Source organism: Anopheles ziemanni (genome assembly GCF_943734765.1).
Source record: "Anopheles ziemanni chromosome X unlocalized genomic scaffold, idAnoZiCoDA_A2_x.2 X_unloc_15, whole genome shotgun sequence".
In the NCBI taxonomy this organism is placed as follows: Eukaryota; Metazoa; Arthropoda; class Insecta; order Diptera; family Culicidae; genus Anopheles; species Anopheles ziemanni.
The window spans coordinates 457501-467854 of record NW_026689763.1 but is presented as its reverse complement, the minus strand read 5'-3'; the positions used below and the strand labels follow the sequence as shown (position 1 = coordinate 467854).

Below are 10354 nucleotides of genomic sequence, written 5' to 3'. Positions count from 1 at the left end.
AACAATATGAAACTCTTTAATGATGTTTCATAATTGGAATGAGTAGAGCATAAATCCTTCTACGAGGATCAAGTGGAGGGCAAGTCTGGTGCCAGCAGCCGCGGTAATTCCAGCTCCACTAGCGTATATTAAAATTGTTGCGGTTAAAACGTTCGAAGTTGATACTTGTCCAACACAGTCCGCTCCGCCGACCCGGTCAACCCGTGGTCGGTGGGCCAAGTCGGGAATCTGGTTGCGACTCAATGGTGTGGTAGGGCACCAAGTCTGTGTCATGGTGTGCCCTTCAACGGGTGCAAGTGTAACATAGAGCTCGACCGCTCACGTTTACCTTGAACAAATTAGAGTGCTTAAAGCAGGGTGCCCAAACGCCCTAGAATAATCTTGCATGGAATAATGGAATACGACCTTGGTCTAATCTTTCATTGGTTTTGTACTCAGACCGGAGGTAATGATTAACAGAAGTAGTTGGGGACACTAGTATTACGGCGCGAGAGGTGAAATTCGTAGACCGTCGTAAGACTAACTAAAGCGAAGGCATTTGTCAAGGATGCTTTCTTTAATCAAGAACGAAAGTTTAGAGGATCGAAGGCGATTAGATACCGCCCTAGTTCTAACCGTAAACGATGCCAACTAGCAATTGGGAGACGCTACAACCAGGTGCTCTCAGTAGCTTCCGGGAAACCAAAGTCAGGTTCCGGGGGAAGTATGGTTGCAAAGTTGAAACTTTAAAGGAATTGACGGAAGGGCACCACAATGAAATGGAGCTTGCGGTTCAATTTGACTCAACACGGGAAAACTTACCAGGTCCGAACTTATGGAGGTGAGACAGATTAATAGCTCTTTCTCAAATTTAAGGGTAGTGGTGCATGGCCGTTCTTAGTTCGTGGATTGATTTGTCTGGTTAATTCCGATAACGAACGTGACTCACATATGCTAACTAGAACGCAGTCAGCGTTAATGCGTCGATGCCGATTGGAACGGGTTAGGACCTTTCGGTGGAGTATGACCTGACACCTTCGCTGTTCGTGTGCGCAAGTGCACTTACGGTACGCTGCTTAGCAGGACAATTTGTGTTTAGCAAAATGAGATCGAGCGATAACAGGTCCGTGATGCCCTTAGATGTTCTGGGCTACACGCGTGCTACAATGTGGGTAGCAGCGTGTCTCCTATTCCGAGAGGAACGGGAAATCACTCAAATACTCACTTAGTAGGGATTATGGATTGCAATGGTCCATATGAACTCGGAACTTCTAGTAAGTGCTGGTCATCAGCCAGCGTTGAATACGTCCCTGCCCTTTGTACACACCGCCCGTCGCTACTACCGATGGATTATTTAGTGAGGTCTTTGGAGATGATCGTTCGCTGGATCCTCGTGAACCGCGTCTGCTTTATCGAAGTTGACCGAACTTGATGATTTAGAGGAAGTAAAAGTCGTAACAAGGTTTCCGTAGGTGAACCTGCGAAGGATCATTAGTGGCCAAGTGATCCTTCCAGAAGTCCGAACCTGCGGGTTGAGACTTCGGCACAAGTTGCCATATGATAATTGACGAAAACACTATAGAAGTCCGAACCTGCGGGTTGAGACTTCGGCACAAGTTGCCATATGATAATTGACGAAACACTATAGAAGTCCGAACCTGCGGGTTGAGACTTAGGCACAAGTTGCCTTATACATGACTTTGAACAAATACACAAGTCCGAACCTGCGGGTTGAGACTTAGGCACAAGTTGCCTTATACATGACTTCGAACAAACACACAAGTCCGAACCTGCGGGTTGAGACTTAGGCACAAGTTGCCATATGAAAGTTGACGAAACACTAACAAGTCCGAACCTGCGGGTTGAGACTTAGGCACACGTTGCCTTATACATGACTTCGAACAAATACACAAGTCCGAACTTGCGGGTTGAGACTTAGGCACAAGTTGCCTTATACATACATTGGCCAAATAAACAGAAGTCCGAACCTGCGGGTTGAGACTTAGGCACAAGTTGCCATATTATATCGATCAAACACTAAGTAGTCCGAACCTGCGGGTTGAGACTCAAGACCGTAAACAAGATGTCACTATACAAGTCCGAACCTAAGGGTTGAGACTTAATGCGATCTAGATACCAAGTTGACATCCAATACCTGTTGAGCAAAACCAAAGATTCCCTGTTCTCGAATGATTACACTATATAACAGGGAATCATGAAGAAATCAAGCAAGCGTGAAACAAAGTCATCACTTGGGCTATGCTCGATAGCCAACCACATGACCTTAACCTAAGAGAGCATGCAAACCACATGATACCTATAAACGATTAACCCGCCCTAGTTCAATCGTTCACCAAGTGATGACTTCAGTATGGCTAAGAGAAAAACTTTTAAATGGGAAAAACTCTAAGTCCGAACCTCCGGGTTGAGACTTCCGCGTCGGAGGTGGGCGCACCTCCTATCCGAAAGATGGTGAATCAGGGGTGTTCGATCAGCAATGGTCGGATGCCCCGTCGTAGTCCAACTATGACAATCAAAGTCAAGACCTCCGGTTGAGACTTTCCGCGAGTACAAGCATAAAGGAACACGGACCAAGCCGTACCGAGAGAATCGGTACTAGAGCCCTCGTGGTTCTACATTGAGAGAGCCCTCGTGGTTCTCATTAGGGGCTTTATGCAAGTCGTACTCAATACTGTGGTGTGAAGTATAAAGTAGTCCTCGCCTGGTCCACGCTGCTTCGGCGGTCCTGGGTAAGATAGTTAATTCTAGCTTGCCCTATAGTGGAATGAGGACACTTAATGCTTCGTCTTTTAGCGGCGGCTAGACTCCTCCTCACGGGGGAACGAGTTGACGCACACAGCGGCGGCTTACGCACTATGGCAATCATGGATGCCTGAAGATTCCGTGAAGTTCTCCCCTGGTCCACGCTGCCTCGGCAGTCCTGGGTAAAATGGAATATTTCCAGCTTGCCCTATAGTGGAAGAGGACTATCCAACAATACAAAGTCAAGACCTCCGGGTTGAGACTTCTCCGCGTCGGTGGTGTCGCGCACCGGCCTATCCGAAAGATGGTGTAACAGGGGTGTTCGATCAGCAATGGTCGGATGCCCCGTCATAGTCCAACTATGACAACCAAAGTCAAGACCTCCGGGTTGAGACTTTCCGCGTCCGGAGGTACGCGTACCGCCTACCCGAAAGATGGTGTGCTTCTGGGGTTATTCGATGAGTCGGATACCCCGTCGTAGTCCAACTATGACAATCAAAGTCAAGACCTCCGGGTTGAGACTTCCGCGTCCGGAGGTACGCGTACCGCCTACCCGAAAGATGGTGAATCAGGGGTGTTCGATCAGCAATGGTCGGATGCCCCGTCGTAGTCCAACTATGACAATCAAAGTCAAGACCTCCGGGTTGAGACTTCCGCGTCCGGAGGTACGCGTACCGCCTACCCGAAAGATGGTGAATCAGGGGTGTTCGATCAGCAATGGTCGGATGCCCCGTCGTAGTCCAACTATGACAATCAAAGTCAAGACCTCCGGGTTGAGACTTTCTAAGAGTACAAGCATAAAGGAACACGGACCAAGCCGTACCGAGAGAATCGGTACTAGAGCCCTCGTGGTTCTACATTGAGAGAGCCCTCGTGTTCTCATTAGGGCTTTATGCAAGTCGTACTCAATACTGTGGTGTGAAGTATAAAGTATAGTCCTCGCCTGGTCCACGCTGCTTCGGCGGTCCTGGGTAAGATAGTTAATTCTAGCTTGCCCTATAGTGGAATGAGGACACTTAATGCTTCGTCTTTTAGCGGCGGCTAGACTCCTCCTCACGGGGAACGAGTTGACGCACACAGCGGCGGCTTACGCACTATGGCAATCATGGATGCCTGAAGATTCCGTGAAGTTCTCCCCTGGTCCACGCTGCCTCGGCAGTCCTGGGTAAAATGGAATATTTCCAGCTTGCCCTATAGTGGAAGAGGACTATCCAACAATACAAAGTCAAGACCTCCGGGTTGAGACTTTCCGCGTCGGTGGTGTCGCGCACCGCCTATCCGAAAGATGGTGTAACAGGGGTGTTCGATCAGCAATGGTCGGATGCCCCGTCATAGTCCAACTATGACAACCAAAGTCAAGACCTCCGGGTTGAGACTTTCCGCGTCCGGAGGTACGCGTACCGCCTACCCGAAAGATGGTGTGCTTCTGGGGTATTCGATGAGTCGGATACCCCGTCGTAGTCCAACTATGACAATCAAAGTCAAGACCTCCGGGTTGAGACTTCCGCGTCCGGAGGTACGCGTACCGCCTACCCGAAAGATGGTGAATCAGGGGTGTTCGATCAGCAATGGTCGGATGCCCCGTCGTAGTCCAACTATGACAATCAAAGTCAAGACCTCCGGGTTGAGACTTCCGCGTCCGGAGGTACGCGTACCGCCTACCCGAAAGATGGTGAATCAGGGGTGTTCGATCAGCAATGGTCGGATGCCCCGTCGTAGTCCAACTATGACAATCAAAGTCAAGACCTCCGGGTTGAGACTTTCTAAGAGTACAAGCATAAAGGAACACGGACCAAGCCGTACCGAGAGAATCGGTACTAGAGCCCTCGTGGTTCTACATTGAGAGAGCCCTCGTGGTTCTCATTAGGGGCTTTATGCAAGTCGTACTCAATACTGTGGTGTGAAGTATAAAGTATAGTCCTCGCCTGGTCCACGCTGCTTCGGCGGTCCTGGGTAAGATAGTTAATTCTAGCTTGCCCTATAGTGGAATGAGGACACTTAATGCTTCGTCTTTTAGCGGCGGCTAGACTCCTCCTCACGGGGAACGAGTTGACGCGCACAGCGGCGGCTTACGCACTATGGCAATCATGGATGCCTGAAGATTCCGTGAAGTTCTCCCCTGGTCCACGCTGCCTCGGCAGTCCTGGGTAAAATGGAATATTTCCAGCTTGCCCTATAGTGGAAGAGGACTATCCAACAATACAAAGTCAAGACCTCCGGGTTGAGACTTTCCGCGTCGGTGGTGTCGCGCACCGCCTATCCGAAAGATGGTGTAACAGGGGTGTTCGATCAGCAATGGTCGGATGCCCCGTCATAGTCCAACTATGACAACCAAAGTCAAGACCTCCGGGTTGAGACTTTCCGCGTCCGGAGGTACGCGTACCGCCTACCCGAAAGATGGTGTGCTTCTGGGGTATTCGATGAGTCGGATACCCCGTCGTAGTCCAACTATGACAATCAAAGTCAAGACCTCCGGGTTGAGACTTCCGCGTCCGGAGGTACGCGTACCGCCTACCCGAAAGATGGTGTGCTTCTGGGGTATTCGATGAGTCGGATACCCCGTCGTAGTCCAACTATGACAATCAAAGTCAAGACCTCCGGGTTGAGACTTCCGCGTCCGGAGGTACGCGTACCGCCTACCCGAAAGATGGTGAATCAGGGGTGTTCGATCAGCAATGGTCGGATGCCCCGTCGTAGTCCAACTATGACAATCAAAGTCAAGACCTCCGGGTTGAGACTTCCGCGTCCGGAGGTACGCGTACCGCCTACCCGAAAGATGGTGAATCAGGGGTGTTCGATCAGCAATGGTCGGATGCCCCGTCGTAGTCCAACTATGACAATCAAAGTCAAGACCTCCGGGTTGAGACTTTCTAAGAGTACAAGCATAAAGGAACACGGACCAAGCCGTACCGAGAGAATCGGTACTAGAGCCCTTGTGGTTCTACATTGAGAGAGCCCTCGTGGTTCTCATTAGGGGCTTTATGCAAGAAGTACTCAATACTGTGGTGTGAAGTATAAAGTATAGAGTCCTCCACTGGTCCACGCTGCTCCGGCGGTCCTGGGTAAGATAGTTCATTCTAGCTTGCCCTATGTGGAAGAGGACTCAATACCCTACCTGTTGAGCTTGAAACAAAGTCATCACTTGGGCATGCTCATATTGCCATACACAATTACATTATATTCGAATGAGCATGCAAGCGACCCTATATAGACCGAACCAAAACGATAGATACCGCCGTAGTTCACCCCCACCAAGTGATGACTTCAGTATGGCTAGTGTGTGAAGTATAAAGTATAGTCCTCCCCTAGTCCACACTGCTTCGGCGGTCCTGGGTAAGATAGTTAGTTCTAGCTTGCCCTATGTGGAAGAGGACACAATACTTAATACTTAGAGTACAAGCATAAAGGAACACGGACCAAGCCGTACCGAGAGAATCGGTACTAGAGCCCTCGCGGTTCTACATTGTGAGCCCTCGTGGTTCAAACTAGATACTTTATGCAAGGCGTACTCAAAACTGTGGTGTGAAGTATAAAGTATAGTCCTCATCTGGTCCACGCTGCTTCGGCGGTCCTGGGTAAGATAGTTAATTCTAGCTTGCCCTATGTGGAAGAGGACACAATACTTAATACTGTGGTGTAATGGACAAGGTATAGTCCTCCACTGGTCCACGCTGCTCCGGCGGTCCTGGGTAAGATAGTTCATTCTAGCTTGCCCTATGTGGAAGAGGACTCAATACCCTACCTGTTGAGCTTGAAACAAAGTCATCACTTGGGCATGCTCATATTGCCATACAATATTCCATTATCTACTAATGAGCATGCAGCTATATGATTATAACCTGTAAACGATTACCCCGCCGTAGTTCAGCGCTTCAACCAAGTGATGACTTCAGTATGGCTAGTGTGTGAAGTATAAAGTATAGTCCTCCCCTGGTCCACACTGCTTCGGCGGTCCTGGGTAAGATAGTTAGTTCTAGCTTGCCCTATGGTGGAAGAGGACACCATACTTAATACTGTGGTGTAATGAACAAAGTATAGTCCTCCACTGGTCCACGCTGCTTTGCAGTCCTGGGTAAGATAGTTAATTCTAGCTTGCCCTATGTGGAAGAGGGCATACAAGACAAAGTATAGTTCTCCCCTGGTCCACGCTGCTTCGGCGGTCCTGGGTAAGATAGTTAATTCTAGCTTGCCCTATGTGGAAGAGAGCATACATGAACCAAGAACGAAGGTTATGATCGAGGAATGATTCGACAACTAACCGATGGTATGAAATGTGAAGAATTCAAGCAAGCACACAATCAAGTCATCACTTGGGCATGCTCGATAGCCAACCCTATGACATTAACCTAGTAGAGCATGCGAAACCCAATATATATACAAGTAATGTAAACGATGCCTCCCTAGTTCAGCGCTTCAACCAAGTGATGACTTCAGAATGGCTAAATCAAATCGGTTCAAAACATACCATCGGTACCCTATTGAAACACACAAGTCGATATCAAACCTCTTAATTGTGTAGTCCTCCACTGGTCCACGCCGCTGCGGCGGTCCTGGGTAAGATAGTTCATTCTAGCTTGCCCTATGTGGAAGAGGGCACATTACTCAATACTGTGGTGTTATGAACAAAGTATAGTCCTCCTCTGGTCCACGCTGCTTCGGCGGTCCTGGGTAAGATAGTTAATTCTAGCTTGCCCTATGTGGAAGAGGGCATACAAGACAAAGTATAGTTCTCCCCTGGTCCACGCTGCTTCGGCGGTCCTGGGTAAGATAGTTAATTCTAGCTTGCCCTATGTGGAAGAGAGCATACATGAACCAAGAACGAAGGTTATGATCGAGGAATGATTCGACAACTAACCGATGGTATGAAATGTGAAGAATTCAAGCAAGCACACAATCAAGTCATCACTTGGGCATGCTCGATAGCCAACCCTATGACATTAACCTAGTAGAGCATGCGAAAACCAATATATATGTAAACGATGCCCCTCCCTAGTTCAGCGCTTCAACCAAGTGATGACTTCAGAATGGCTAAATCAAATCGGTTCAAAACATACCATCGGTACCCTATTGAAACACACAAGTCGATATCAAACCTCATGATTGTGTAGTCCTCCACTGGTCCACACTGCTCCGGCGGTCCTGGGTAAGATAGTTCATTCTAGCTTGCCCTATGTGGAAGAGGGCACATTACTCAATACTGTGGTGTTATGAACAAAGTATAGTCCTCCACTGGTCCACGCTGCTTCGGCGGTCCTGGGTAAGATAGTTAGTTCTAGCTTGCCCTATGTGGAAGAGGGCATACAAGACAAAGTATAGTTCTCCCCTGGTCCACGCTGCTTCGGCGGTCCTGGGTAAGATAGTTAATTCTAGCTTGCCCTATGTGGAAGAGAGCATACATGAACCAAGAACGAAGGTTATGATCGAGGAATGATTCGACAACTAACCGATGGTATGAAATGTGAAGAATTCAAGCAAGCACACAATCAAGTCATCACTTGGGCATGCTCGATAGCCAACCTCATGACATTAACCTAGTAGAGCATGCGAAAACCAATATATATGTAAACGATGCCTCCCTAGTTCAGCGCTTCAACCAAGTGATGACTTCAGAATGGCTAAATCAAATCGGTTCAAACCATACCATCGGTATCCTATTGAAACACACAAGTCGATATCAAACCTCATGATTGTGTAGTCCTCCACTGGTCCACGCCGCTTCGGCCGTCCTGGGTAAAATGGAACATTCCAGCTTGCCCTATGTGGAAGAGGGCACATTACTCAATACTGTGGTGTGAAGTATAAAGTTCAGTTCTCCCCTGGTCCACGCTGCTTCGGCGGTCCTGGGTAAGATAGTTCATTCTAGCTTGCCCTATGTGGAAGAGGACACTTCATACTTCGTCTCTAAGCGGCGGCTTGACTCCTCCCTACGGGGAACGGGTTTACGCGCACAGCGGCGGCTTACGCACTATGGCAGTCATGGATGCCTTACGTTTCTATGAAAAGTGTGTTCCTCCCCTGGTCCACGCTGCTTCGGCAGTCCTGGGTAAGATAGTTAGTTCTAGCTTGCCCTATGTGGAAGAGGACACGTAGACTTACTGTGGTGTGAAGTATAAAGTTCAGTTCTCCCCTGGTCCACGCCGCTTCGGCCGTCCTGGGTAAAATGGATTCATCCAGCTTGCCCTATGTGGAATGAGGACACTTTATGCTTCGTCTCTAAGCGGCGGCTTGCTCCTCCCTACGGGGAACGGGTATACGCGCACAGCGGCGGCTTACGTTATGGCAGTCATGGATGCCTTACGTTTCCATGAAAAGTGTGTTCCTCCCCTGGTCCACGCTGCTTCGGCAGTCCTGGGTAAGATAGTTAGTTCTAGCTTGCCCTATGTGGAAGAGGACACGTAGACTTACTGTGGTGTGAAGTATAAGGTTCAGTTCTCCCCTGGTCCACGCCGCTTCGGCCGTCCTGGGTAAAATGGATTCATCCAGCTTGCCCTATGTGGAATGAGGACACTTTATGCTTCGTCTCTAAGCGGCGGCTTGCTCCTCCCTACGGGGAACGGGTATACGCGCACAGCGGCGGCTTACGTTATGGCAGTCATGGATGCCTTACGTTTCCATGAAAAGTGTGTTCCTCCCCTGGTCCACGCTGCTTCGGCAGTCCTGGGTAAGATAGTTAGTTCTAGCTTGCCCTATGTGGAAGAGGACACGTAGACTTACTGTGGTGTGAAGTATAAGGTTCAGTTCTCCCCTGGTCCACGCCGCTTCGGCCGTCCTGGGTAAAATGGATTCATCCAGCTTGCCCTATGTGGAATGAGGACACTTTATGCTTCGTCTCTAAGCGGCGGCTTGCTCCTCCCTACGGGGAACGGGTATACGCGCACAGCGGCGGCTTACGTTATGGCAGTCATGGATGCCTTACGTTTCCATGAAAAGTGTGTTCCTCCCCTGGTCCACGCTGCTTCGGCAGTCCTGGGTAAGATAGTTAGTTCTAGCTTGCCCTATGTGGAAGAGGACACGTAGACTTACTGTGGTGTGAAGTATAAGGTTCAGTTCTCCCCTGGTCCACGCCGCTTCGGCCGTCCTGGGTAAAATGGATTCATCCAGCTTGCCCTATGTGGAATGAGGACACTTTATGCTTCGTCTCTAAGCGGCGGCTTGCTCCTCCCTACGGGGAACGGGTATACGCGCACAGCGGCGGCTTACGCAAGTTAGTCACCCTCGGCAGTGGATCACTCGGCTCATGGATCGATGAAGACCGCAGCTAACTGCGCGTCATAATGTGAACTGCAGGACACATGAACATTGATAAGTTGAACGCATATTGCACGTCGTGGGAACCTACCATGATGTACAGATGACTGAGCGCTTATATTTGAGAAATGTATCGCATACATTTAACTACGCCGTGACACCCGTCACGAGACGTGCACCATGATGTTAACTAGGGTCGCGACGACCCGCTAGCATTAAAGAACCCGTGGTTTACAATATACTGGCATTGGAATTCGAAGTATTTAGAGCGTCCGTGTTCCCGCGTGAGGCGGAAGTACGAGGAGAAGGCGTGCTTGTGGTGTCTGTGGTGGTGTTTACTGATGTCTAGCTTCAGCTTATTTAT

The 10354-nt window shown here is 49.3% G+C and overlaps 1 non-coding gene across 1 annotated transcript; it reads left to right on the top strand.

Moving 5' to 3' along the window:
- Positions 1 to 9952: 9952 nt before the first annotated feature.
- Positions 9953 to 10107, top strand: LOC131291796 (5.8S ribosomal RNA). The gene has a single exon (XR_009189552.1). It is a non-coding gene; the product is annotated as a 5.8S ribosomal RNA (ribosomal RNA).
- Positions 10108 to 10354: the final 247 nt, after the last annotated feature.